Source organism: Alligator sinensis, unplaced genomic scaffold (genome assembly GCF_000455745.1).
Source record: "Alligator sinensis unplaced genomic scaffold, ASM45574v1 scaffold372_1, whole genome shotgun sequence".
In the NCBI taxonomy this organism is placed as follows: Eukaryota; Metazoa; Chordata; order Crocodylia; family Alligatoridae; genus Alligator; species Alligator sinensis.
In genome coordinates this window covers 946,739-959,796 of record NW_005842387.1, presented here as the reverse complement: position 1 = coordinate 959,796, position 13,058 = coordinate 946,739, and the positions used below count along the sequence as shown (strand labels likewise).

Sequence of the window (13,058 nt, the reverse complement as noted above, 5' to 3'; positions counted from 1 at the left end):
CCTCCATCTGTTCCCGCCCCACTGCTTTCCTGCGAAACAAGTCCCTGTAATACTTGGTCACCTCCCGCAAAACCCCTTCAGCATTCTCCACCCTCCCTCCATCTGCTGTGCAAACCTCCCCCCTCACCCACTTCTTCCTTTTCACTCACAAGGCAAAATAACTCCCCCATTCCTCCCTCTTGTCCACCAACTCTGCCTTTGCCAGGAACATCCGCTCTTTCATCCTGCTCTGGAACCAGTTTTTCACCCCCTCTCTCGCCCTTTCCCATTCTCTCTTCACCACTTCCCCCTCTTCAACTTTTCCCACAGTCCTTGAACTTCCCCTTGCAAATGCACTAACTACTACTTTTTCCCTTGTGCCTGCCTCCTCCCCACTCGATTGAACCACTCCCGCACGCACCCCTTAATTTTCACCTGCCAGTCCCACCATGTTGGGAAAAATGGCTGCCAAGTTTGCCACTGGCGGTCTGCCCTTTGAAAGACATTGCATTCTTGGACATCATCCAGTAAGGAAACAGTCAATTTCCATGCCCCTTTCTCCTGTTTAAGCCCCTCCCCAACACCCACCTCCACCCACAAGACACAATGATCTGACAAGTTTACATCAATCAGCCACTTGTTGCAGATCTCCGAACCCTCCGAAATCAACACAAAGTCAATCCTTGATTGCCCTCTCCCACCTGGGTCCACCCTAGTAAACACCCCCATCCCTTCCCAAACATCCTGAAGACCCTTGTCCTTAATCCACCCCCTCGGGTATCCATCCCTACTCCCCGCCCCATCCCAATCCATCCACCCTCTTCAAAAATGCAGTTAAAATCCCCCATCACGATCCATAGCCCTGCCCTTCCCCTACACACACCCCCATTTTTTTAAACAAGGGCACCCTCTCCATTGTCTCAGCTGGTGCATATACATTGTATAGCGTCATGTCCACTCCCTTAACCTCCACCACTGCTCTCTGCACTCTCCCCTCTTCTAAGACCTGCAGGTCTTTGAATTTCAAGCCTCCCTCCCTCCCCAGGATCCCCACTCCCGCGGCTTTATTCTTATTAGAACCCTTCCACCACGACAGTCTCACCCTCCATGGCTTCTCCAAGTATTTATAAGTTTTCCCCCATGGTATCCCACACTCCTGCAAGCCCACCACTTGCATGTCTAGGGCTTGTAAGGTTCTCTGCATTATTTCCCATCTCTGCCTCCCATATAGACTTCTCACATTTACTGATGCCAAGATCAAGGCCATTACAGCTATTATCCAGTGAGAACCCTGCATCATGTCTCGTCTGTCCCACTACTTAACTCTGAGGTGTCTGCCCCGCCACTTTTCGCATTTCCGTGGCCCTTGCAAGGTGTTTGATTGCAGTGAAGCTTAGGAACCCAGCTCCTTCCACCTTCCTCAGCATCTTGTCTACCACAGGCAGGTCCCAGCTCTTCCCCCCTCTTTTCCAATCACCCCCTCTTCTGTCTCATAGTCCTTCCCCCCTCTCTCCTCCAGCCTCTTTTTCTTCGGCTTCCCACTACATTTTTTCTTTCTTTTTACTGGCCCAGGAGAGGAGGCTCTTTCTCTTTATCCCCAAACAGTTCCAGGTCCATGCCTGCTGGCTCCAACTCTTGTCCCCTCTCCCCTGGTCCCTCACTCTAGTCCTCTTCCATCTGCACCTCTTCTTCTGATCCTGCGAGCAGATTTGCTGCCTTGATCACGTCGTCTTTCTGCTCCTCTTCCGGTGTTTCATCGATTACAAAGGTGTCCATGTTGGAATTGCTTGTGTATCTTGTTTGCATATGAGTGGGGGTACTGGCACTGCCAGTACATTTCAGTTGCTCTTTACAGGCTTTGGCCTAGTGCCCCATGCAGCCACACCTGTAGCAAACAGTCAGGCTACAGAAGGCAGCTAAATGCCCTTCCAAGCTGCACCTGGTGCTGAGTTTAGGTTGGCCATGGTATCTTACGTACCCCCAGTGGGGCCCTATCAACACCATGGAGAGCAGGTGCCTTACCCAACCTCCCCCCCGGAATCTCAGGTCTTCCTCTATGACCACCCTGGCCCTCCATGCCCTGGTCCAGATTTGCCACTGGTCCAGGATGCACTCGATGTCCAGGATCTTTTAGACCCGCCCCTTCAGCCACCTCCTCACATCTTCAGGCTCTAAGTCATCCATGTACATTTTAAAGTACAGCACTATTTCCTGGGCTTTCTGGCCAGTTTCAAAACGTAGACCCTGCAAGTCCTCATTGCCTGCCACTTCAGCGTAACAGGCCCAGAAAGCAGAGTATGCCTCTTGCCTCCAAAAAGTTATATTCCAGTGGCAGAAATTGTCAGACACCACCACGCAGCTCAGGTCTTTAGAATTGACTTAAGTCCTCAAAGTCTACTCTCAACATAGCAGTTTTCCCCTTCACCCCCTCAGGGCTCAGGGTGGCTTTCACATGCAGTTTCACTGTTCTTTGTGGGTCTCCCTTTCCCCACAAATAATAGGAAGCTTCTGAAACCTTCCCCGCATTTTCACTGATCTCACCCCAGCTCTGCCGCTGCTCCTGCTGCTGCCCCCCATCTCTGGAACCTTGTCTCAGCTCTGTCTCACTCTGCTTCTTACTCTCCGATGCCACCACCTTGTCCCGCCAGCCAACCGCTGACCAATCCCTGACCTCCTCAGCCACGCCCTCTGTAGGCTCACCCATAGTTGTCCTCATCGCGGATGCTCTCAAGACTTCTGATGACTTGTTCGACCCTCCATAATGTTCCTGGATAAGAGCTCGCCTTCTCACCGCCTCCTCCAGCACTCCAGTCACTCATCTCCTCTCTGCTTCCTCCATCACCCCAGCATTACCCTGGGTAGCCCACCTACATGGTCATGGTGCTTCCCCTACCTTGTCTAGCCCCTACCCATGGGAGATGGAGCCTGGCCACAGGCCTCCATGTTGTCCCATCCTGCCCCACCATCAGGACTCCTGTGAGCCACAGAGTGGTGGCAGGGGAGATGTGCACATTCACCAGGAGCACAGATAGTGGGGTGGGATAGCACAGAGGCCCACAACCAGGCTCCATCCTCTGCCCCCACAGCTGTGGATGTAGCCAGCAGGTGCTGGCTCCAGACTTCAGGCTCTGGGCGGACAGGCTGGGGCAGGGGAGGGCGTGTGTGTGTGCACACATCTGTGCATGTGCATGCATGCATATGCATGAGTGCATGTGTGTGTGCCCCTCAACAGCTCACCAAAACTCATTAAGTGGCCCTCTAGCCCAAATAACAGCTTACCCCCTAACTTAAAGCATATGGAGATTATAGTGCTCCCTTAGCTTCATAGCAGTAGGCCATCCCCATTCAGCAAAATACTTACACATGCCCTCACACCCCATTAAATTCCGTTGCATGGAGTTTGCCTTCAGCTAAAAGGACAGACACCCTAAGTCCTGGCTCCAACATAGTCAGTGGAAATTTTTCTATTGGCTTCAATGGATCACTGATTTTGTGCCTGAGACTGAGGTGTCTGAAGTCACATGCAGAAGGCAGAGTAGATTTTCACCTTATAGACTAACTAAATCAGAGATATATAGCATATGCTATATATGTAGCATCCATTGGTGTATCTAGGATTTTGAAAACAAGAGTGCAGATCATGTGGTGCCTCATTGCATATAACACAACACATATTTTTCTCCAGTTCAAAAGAAATTAGAAACTTTACTGATAAGCTAGGAACCCAGAGATATATTATTCAGTTTAGGACTCAAGCAAAAACAAAAATAACATAATTGGAATGTGTATTAATTTGCTATATCACATATTGTGTATAAACGACGCAACAAACTAGGTAAAAAAATAATCAAAAGCTGTTGTTTCATTAGTCCTATAGTCATTATAATTAAATGTACATCTCTTTTTCAGATTCATGAAACAAAATCTAGCCTTCCTGAACATCTTGACAGCACATCCAAATAACTGGAAGTTATTTCCACACCTGAGTTAATATGCACCTGAGTGAACATTTCCATGCCTGAATTAATGTTTTTAGTTAGAATTAAAAACAGTCTGTAGGCATGTGGAATAGGAGCTAATTTACTAGGAGCAGCTAAGAGACAGCAGAATTAAAAGAGAAAGGATAGCTTGATTAGCATAACATCACGACCATTAAAAAGGAGAGAGCTGTTTAACACCTGTGGAATGAAGAGTTTAGAAGGAATCAGGCAGATAATTATGAGTCAGTGGCTCCCTCACTGCTGCCTGCTGAGAAATGCTGCTGTCACTGCCAGACAGTTGGTTTTAAACTTTGGGTGGACAAAGAATCAAAGGGAGGGGATACACCTGCCCGCTGGATCCACCCTGATGGAGTCTGAAGGTACACAGCCATTTTCTGCTCTATTTAGTGAATGCTTTGTTAGATATTTGGAAAAAATAGCTAATACTTTTTGCTATTTGCGGTTATCCTCCCTTACAAACACACACATAATTATACATATCTGTGTAGAAAACAAATAACATTGCTAACAGCAAATGAGGCAGAAACCTAATTCTTCCAATTTAAGTGTTTTTCCTGTTGAATAAAGAATTAACTAGAACAACATCCTGATGTCCAAAAAAGGACCCTTTAAACAGATATTTTTTAAACTCTGCTATAGGTTCTTCTAAACAGTCATAGTTCCACTTCCCCAGAAATTTAGTTCACAGGTAACTGCAATACAGAGTTGAGATTTTACCATTTATTTTGAGGACCATCTGCTTTCCTTTGCTTTTTCTTCTGTCTTTTTTTAAGTGCTATTGCTACAAATCATTATGTCTCAATAAAGTGAAGCACTGAGTCCCCTTCTGAAACTACTTGCTCATGACGGTAAATATTTTGTATCACACTGATCCAGTTTGTGAGACATAGTGAGCCACAATCTGTGTTAGAAGACTTTCAGTAAGTCAGTATGCACGTAACAATAAATTAAGCCACCAATGCTGTAAAAATTCCATCCTCTTTCAACTCCATATTTCTCTGGTCATTTGCACTCTTCTGTTTTGGTCTCTATACGTAGCCTTCCATTTCTCACTTTGGAATTTTGGACTAGATTCTCAGCTGTTGTATACTGGTGTACCTTCACTGACTTCTAAAAAAGGAAAAAGCTATGCCCATTTGTATCAGATGAGGATCTGGCCTTACTTGATCTTTTGCCACCTGGGAATATTTTGTTAACATCCGGGCATATCACTCTCCAGTAATACATTCTGAGCCCCTTGGCATCTTCTCTCTATAGTCTCTGTTAATACATGTAGCAAACTGCATTTTTGTATTGATCCTGGTCACAGCAAATTCAAAGGGAGTTTTGTTACCAACTTCAACAGGAGGAAGCAGTCCTTTGTTCTGCATTCTGAAGCCGAGGGCCAAACCAGATGCTCACTAGATTCATCTGGTATAAAGGAAATGCTTCGATTTATACTGGCTGAGATTGGCATTTAGAGTTCAGGTTTTTCTTAATTTGCTCCACTATACTTAGACATGGAATCATAAAATAAAGGCCAATATTTTGGCAAAGGGCATAATGGGCCATTCTTTAGTTTCATTTTGACTCTTAATTGATTTTTTATATTCTCCCCAGAGATCCAGAGGAACCCTAATCACCCCACTTTCTACCCTTTCAAACTCTCTCTATCAAGATCAGCACTGTTGTCAGGTTTGACCTAGAAACCACTACACAAATCCCAAGCAAAAGTCTCTGTTATGTAACTAATGCCCATCTGCAATGATAAGGAGGAGACAGTCTTAGATAAAGGAGGCTTGAAAACAAAAGCAGAATCAGAGGCAAAGAGGGCAAAGAGCTGATTTAAATATTAAGATTCACACCCCTAGGTGGGGAGAAAGTATGCTAATGAAACATACATGTATGGAAATGAGATACATAGCTAAAACACAGGTATAGAGACATGCTCAGTAAAGAACTCCTTGCGTCACTCCCTTATAACCAATTAGCAAACAAGAATGCTTATGAAGGTCCAATACTCCTGTATAAAAGATGCTTAGAATTAAGAATCTGTGTGCTTGTTACGTGAAATTATTCCGCTTGCACTTTGTATTGCTAGCAATAAATCTTTATACTTTCACCCCTGGTATCTTTATTGGCTTTTGCATACCGGGCACGATCCCAGACTTGAGCTGGGGCTCAATACTGTGACCTCTTTTTTGTAACAAAAGAGAGGAGTAAACAGGGATCCCTTTACAGCCCAACAAGGCAGCACTGGGACAACTGGAAACACGGATTTTCATCTGGCTGGAAGCCCAGGAAGTATGCACACCCTTCAAAGACAGAGCTCATAAAACCAGGAAAACAGTAAATCCACTGCCTGCTGAAACCCTCCTTTTCCTTGTGTTACGATATTGTTGGCTTTATACATCTAGTTGGTTCAGGAGAGAAGGACTGGGTGTTGACTTACTGGCAGTGGCTGAAGGAGGCTGCTGTTTTATGGGCTCTGACTGAATAGGTAGGTCTGCTTTCCTGGCTTTCAACTGTATGAAAGTTGATGTTTGCATAGTTGATTGGCAGAGTGACAACCGAATAACTTTGCCACCATTGCTTCTCCTTCTAAAACAGCTGCAGGAGTAGCTGTTTTGCTCAAAGGTGGAGTACACTGAAGTCACAGCAGCCACTTCCATGTGGGAGCTGGGAGGCTGGTGCTGAAGATCAAAAAACCAAAAAGACCCAGATTTTCCACAATATCCTGCCAGTTTTATACTGATACGATTCCATTTAAATCAATGAAGTTTCATAAGCTTAAAAGCAAAGTAACATAGCAGAGAAGCCACAGGCCAGATGCTTGAAGCCCTGAAAAACTATTAATGTAGAAGACAAGTGAGTTCTCCTTGTAGTAGGGTAGTAATTGATGGAAGTCACTCATCGTGGTGTCCTGTGACCAGTGGGGTTCCCCAAGGCTCTGTCCTTGGACCCATACTGTTCAACATCTTCATTAATGATGTGGACACTGGAGTCAGAAGCGGACTGGCCAAGTTCGCCGATGACACCAAACTTTGGGGCAAAGCATCCACACCAGAAGACAGGCAGGTTATCCAGGCTGACCTGGACAGGCTCAGCAAGTGGGCGGACGAGAATCTGATGGTGTTCAACGCCGATAAATGCAAGGTTCTCCACCTTGGGAAAAAAAACCCGCAGCATCCTTATAGGCTTGGCAGTGCTATGTTGGCTAGCACTATGGAAGAAAGAGACTTGGGGGTCATCATTGACCACAAGATGAACATGAGCCTGCAATGCGATGCGGTGGCTAGTAAAGCGACCAAAACGCTGGCTTGCATCCATAGATGCTTCTCAAGCAAATCCCGGGACGTCATTCTCCCCCTGTACTCGGCCTTAGTGAGGCCGCAGCTGGAGTACCGTGTCCAGTTTTGGGCTCCACAATTCAAAAAGGATGTGGAGAAGCTTGAGAGAGTCCAGAGAAGAGCCACGCGCATGATCAGAGGTCAGGGAAACAGACCCTACGATGACAGGCTGAGAGCCCTGGGGCTCTTTAGCCTGAAAAAGCGCAGGCTCAGGGGTGATCTGATGGCCACCTACAAGTTTATCAGGGGTGACCACCAGCATCTGGGGGAACGTTTGTTCACCAGAGCGCCCCAAGGGATGACGAGGTCGAATGGTCACAAACTACTTCAAGATCGTTTCAGGCTGGACATAAGGAAGAATTTCTTTACTGTCCGAGCCCCCAAGGTCTGGAACAGCCTGCCACCGGAGGTGGTTCAAGCGCCTTCATTGAACACCTTCAAGATGAAACTGGATGCTTATCTTGCTGGGATCCTATGACCCCAGCTGACTTCCTGCCCTTTGGGCGGGGGGCTGGACTCGATGATCTTCCGAGGTCCCTTCCAGCCCTGATGTCTATGAAATCCTTCACACTACTTTTTGCAACCAGGCCTCCACCTAAGAATAAAGGCACATTTAATTGGTTTACAGGGGGACATGGAGTAGAATTAGACTACTATATACACTTAGAACACATACTAAATAACTGTGTGGTAACTGCCGATGCTGCAGAGTCCTGATGTCGCACAGGTTGCTTCTGAACCTACTGCGCAGTAGCAGCAGCTTCGCAGTTTGTGTCCACCAATACTACATCATTGTAGTGACAAGCTACATTATAGCTCATTGCTATGGCAATGTAGCATCTGCTTAGATGCCTAATAAGTGGAATAGGCCCCAAGTCTTTTGCATGGTAATGCTGAGGGCTATGACTTACCCAAAGATGAGCCTCTTTACTTGATTTTAATGAACTGGAGGGAAATACAGTGGAAAATAAGATTGATTGAAGTATTTCCATCTGGGTCATAGACAAAGTGGAGGGGAGAGTGGGTATGCAGATTTCAGAGCCAATGGACACAGTAAATTTAGTCTGATTCAGAAAGAAAACTATCCCAAGGTAGATGCAAGGAATTTGAACGACATCCATAGTAATCATGAGGTAAGTGGAGATCTTGCTCATTTGCATTCACCCTGCAGTACACTTGATGACTCTGACATTATCTTCCTGGGAGGTGGTTGAAATATTCTTATTCCCATTCATTAAATCAAAATAATTTTCTTGGTACAAGGGAAGCAGCCATGGACAAGATCTGTACCAAACGTCAAATTGTCATGTTGCTAAATGAAATCCCATCTCAGGCAGCAGAATGGTAACCAGCCAGGTGTATCAATATTGCACTTAGTATCTCTTTCCACATTTTCCTTCCCAAACCAATTTATTTAGAAGTCATTCTCAGCTGCTTTTAACTCAGCTGTACTATATAATAAATAATGCCAGCTTGTCTTACCTGTTTAAGTAGGTGTCTCACTCCTCACTACACAACCCCACCTCCTTTCCAAAACCAAAATGCCACGAAGAAGGTCTTACTAAGCTAAAACAAACAGTTGGTTCTGCCTGTCTCTGCCTACCAACTGAGTTGGCTTTGCTAAAGGAAAACATTGAACTTATTGCTAATGGTTTAGGTTAAAAGGAGGGAGGGGTTGTGGTGCTGTACATTCCCACTACCTCTTCCAGATTTCACAACACCATTTAAACAAACAGCTCCTTGTGCTTCATGGATTCTGAAAAATCACAGCAAGAAGAATCTTGGGATGAAGGTGGGGGAGGGAGGTGGGGTGGGGAATCTGGAATCCTATGAACTGGAAATACAATGAACAATTACTAGCTGTCAGCCTGGCTTCCCTTAGGTGAGGCTGCCACACCATGGCAAATCCTTCAGCCCATCAAATCTCACAAAGACTGATAAAATTCATCTCTCTTGCACATTAGCCACAGTAAATCTTTATTGCTTCCTGTGCCTTTGTTTTGGACCGCATTAAACACCAATATTGCAGTACTCAGCATCTCCCAATAATATAGCAAATCATTAACTTGGAAGATTAACCTTTATAAAGAGAATACGCCTCTGCTGACAATTCAGTAATTTCTTACAAGGAGCCATTAGTATTAGTATTAGCATTACTATACATTAGCACCCACAAAGACTGGGGCCCTGTTGTGCTATACACTGGACCAGCATTCACTGGCCTGAAGAGTTCACAGTTGAAATAGTCAAGGCAAGGATGGAGGACGGGAGATATAGAAACAGAGGGTGGAAGGGGGAGAGAGAATTACAAAGGAAGAGTGATTTGCCCATGGCCTTGAGGCAAGATGGGACCAGAATTCAGGTCTCATGGGTCCAAAATCCAGTGCTCTGTCCACTGAGCCTCCCCCAATGCAAATGCAAAGTACGTGGATATGTGCAGGATCCTAACTCTTAGATGACAAAAGGTATCATTTATTGCCTTTATCACATGGTGAAAAACAAGCAATCACATCAGTCTACAACCATTCACATTTCAATGGGCTGGGGAAGCAGTGTGTGCCTGGAGACTTGTGCAAAGGGTTTTTTGTGTGTGTGTTCTCGCCTGTCATAAAAAAAAATTACTGAGTTCAAAATCCTTGTTTCTTTTCTGCTGGCATAATAACTCTGAAATGTATTATTGCTGAGAGACTCCACTCTCTCTGCCAACAGGTCCCTGGGGAGAAGCAGTAGCAGAAGAAAAGAACTTTTTACAGCTTCTTCATAAAAGAAAGTCAGCAATCCACTGGACCTAATCTAGTTTTCCTAGACATGATGGGATCAGATGCTCAGCTCAAGTAAATTGGTGTAGACTCACCAAAATCAGTGGAATGCCACTGATTTTCACCAGCTGAGAATCTTGCCCATCATTTTATAAGGAGAAGCACAGAAGAAGGTTCCAGCTGTGTTCTTTACATTTGCTGTTTTCTTCTTCCCTGGTAGAAAACTGTGATACTTCCTTCACTGCAAGCTGCAATAGGAAATAGTGATAGATTGATACTGCAGCCTAGGAAGCACTAATAGAAAGAGAGTAGTGTGTAAGAAAAAACACTTACCAGGGCTATAGATCTACTTAACAGGTCAGCCTGATAATGTATCAACACAGCTGGATGATGTGTATAAAGAGAATCCACAGTTGATTTAGGATAACAGTCTGTTGGCTTTTAGACTGCTCCTTTTGCTCAGTAGCAAAGCATTATGAGCCCCATTACAGCTGGTCTCCACCTTTAGGAGAACAGTTGCAAAACAGAAGAGTAACATGGCCTCTAGGGTCATTCTAACTTGCAGTTGTAGATAAAGTCATCTGCGAATGTGATTACAGCTAAGGTTTTCAAAACCTGTTTACGAAAGCATCCCAGGGAGAAACATTTTGGAAATCATAGTCTTAAGTCTAGTCAATTTAATTGGCAGTCTAAAAAAACCCAGCATATTAAAAGTTAATCATGAGACAACCTACACGGCTACAACCTACACCCCTGTAATCATGAGACAATAAAGTCATGGGATAAGACATGACTTAGCTATTAAGCAGAAAGTTGATGTTATCTTTGTAAAACAAAAGCCATGGGATTCTGTAGCAGCCAAAGGGCTGTGCCAGCCCTCTTGTAAAACTTGCATCTCAGTTCACCACAATGGCTGCAGTTTGCACTCTCTGCTCACTCCAGATACAGGGAACCCAGGCAAGGATTCGCCTACAGGCAGGTGGCAAGCCCTGGCCCAAGCACCCTACTTCACCAAGGGCAGCCTGCAATTCAATTCAGTCTGCTGCTCATGTGGAAAAAATGGGAACATTGATACTTCTCTCCATTGCCTTGTGTGTTGAGGAGCTACATGGGCCTGATCCAGGTGTCCTGGGTTTGAATGAAAGGCAGATCATACTTTTAGGAATAAAGTATTATTAAGCTGGATGGAAGTCCTATGAGGCTGTGGTGCTGCAGAAGAGATGGGCTGACAGTGAAGTATGCATCTTACTAGCCAGACCTATTCACTTGATGGAAAGTGGAGGCCAGTTCCAGTGGGGCAGAGGTTTGGGGCAATACACATCTGGGTGTGCTGCTGCCAGACTCTTTGAAAGGCAGGCTCTACAAGTTATTAGGAGTTATGGTACTTCACGGCTTCTGCAGTGGCCTTGGGACTTTGGGGGCTCATGCAGAGCCCCCCACGTGGTGCGGGGCAGCGGTGGGCAGCGGGGATCGCCCCCTGCTGGCTGAAGCGGTGGGTCCGGGGGTTTTCTCTTTTTTTTTCTTAAAGGGCTGGAGCTGGCCCAGGCGGGGCACCTGTGGGTGGGGGGGAATGAAGGGGGGAGGTTGGGGGCTCATGCAGAGCCCCCATGCAGCATGGGGCAGTGAGGTGCAGCAGGGATTGCCCCCCCCCCATCCAGCAGCACCCGAAGAGCCGGGAGCTGGGGCGGACAGGGCAGCCATTGCCGGGCTGTGGGGAATGGGGCCTGGCTGATTTGGAGATTTGGCAGCAGCCAAATCTCCAAATCAGATTCAGCTGAATCAATTCAGGACAGATCGAATCACCAAATCAAATCACTGTCCCCTGAATCAGCAGAATCTGAAGCAAATACTAACCACTTCACACAGGCCTACTGGCTGGCAATGTACATTACTTGTATTCTTAAAGCCACAGTGCAATACCCTGACCTATGCTAACAGGTACTTTGTGATACAAGCAAGCAGCACTAGTGAACTCAGTGGAGTAATCTGCCCCAACTGAAAAATTATTCATTGTCAGGAAGGCAGTCACAATCTGGTCCTTAGATTTTACACTCTGCGGCTGTAGCTTGATGTGCTGTGTGTTGGAATCCAAATAAAAGTATTGCTAATAAGAGAAATCAATACATTTGGGAAAGATCAATGGTTTAGGCAGAAATTCAAAAGAGAAGGTAGGAGTCCAGAATAGCAAAATGGAACAAAGAATTGTTACTTGATACAAATGATAGTAATAGAGTTGGATCCTCAGACAAGGTAAACTTACATCATTCTTCTGATGACTGTCTCCAAAATTCACTTTCTGCTCCTGCAGTCAAAAATGTATCCATGCTTGGTATCTTTCCAAAGGTGGTGATGATCCACATGTAGGAAGTTTGATCCCGAATAATCTCTTAGGATAGAGAAAACAATAGAGCTAAGTGGATCTATATCAGATGAGTTTACCCACGATGTAAAGAAGCTCTCATAAGTAATACCAAGTGCAAGCTCTCATAAGTAATACCAAGCCTTATTCCCATGCATGTTGCCCCCTCACCCATGGCTTGTACCCGCAGCCCCACTCCCTGCACAGCTCATGCTGCCATCCCAGGTGGGTGGGGTGGATCCTCACACACACAGTGGCACTGGGTGATTTTGAAGCCCAGCGCTTGCTGCTGCCTCAGCGCCAATGGGCTCTGCACAGTCGAGTTCTTGCAGTCACCAGGGAGAAGCCACTTTTGCAAAGTCACCTGATGCCCAGCAGAACAGAATGTCCCTTGCACGGTACGTTACCCTGCCCATAAACAGCCCAGTAACTCTGCAGCAGCTCTGGTGCTCAGGCTCCTCCTGCATGTGCAGTATTGCCATGACAGTGGCAGCAGCAATAGGAGCCTGTAGCGGCCCCTTTGTTGCTGAGCGTGGTGCCCTGTGACCACTCCCTGGCACCCCCTCCCGCTTCCACTGCTCGCCATGACCTGTAGTCTGCTGTAGGCTCAGGCTAGCAGCAGGGCGTGGGA

At 46.0% G+C, this 13,058-nt stretch overlaps 1 long non-coding RNA gene across 5 annotated transcripts in view; it reads right to left on the bottom strand.

Moving 5' to 3' along the window:
* Positions 1-12,801, bottom strand: part of LOC112551225 — a 22,496-nt gene extending 9,695 nt beyond the window's left edge. For 3 of the 5 annotated variants that reach the window (XR_003095449.1, XR_003095450.1, XR_003095448.1), the window contains exons 1-2: positions 12,674-12,801; positions 12,329-12,454 (exon numbers count right to left, since the gene is read on the bottom strand). This is a non-coding gene — a long non-coding RNA (uncharacterized LOC112551225). Of the gene's footprint in view, positions 1-12,328; positions 12,455-12,598 lie in introns of all 5 variants that reach the window. The other 2 variants (XR_003095452.1, XR_003095451.1) reach the window with 2 other exon arrangements.
* Between the last annotated feature and the right edge of the window lie 257 nt (positions 12,802-13,058).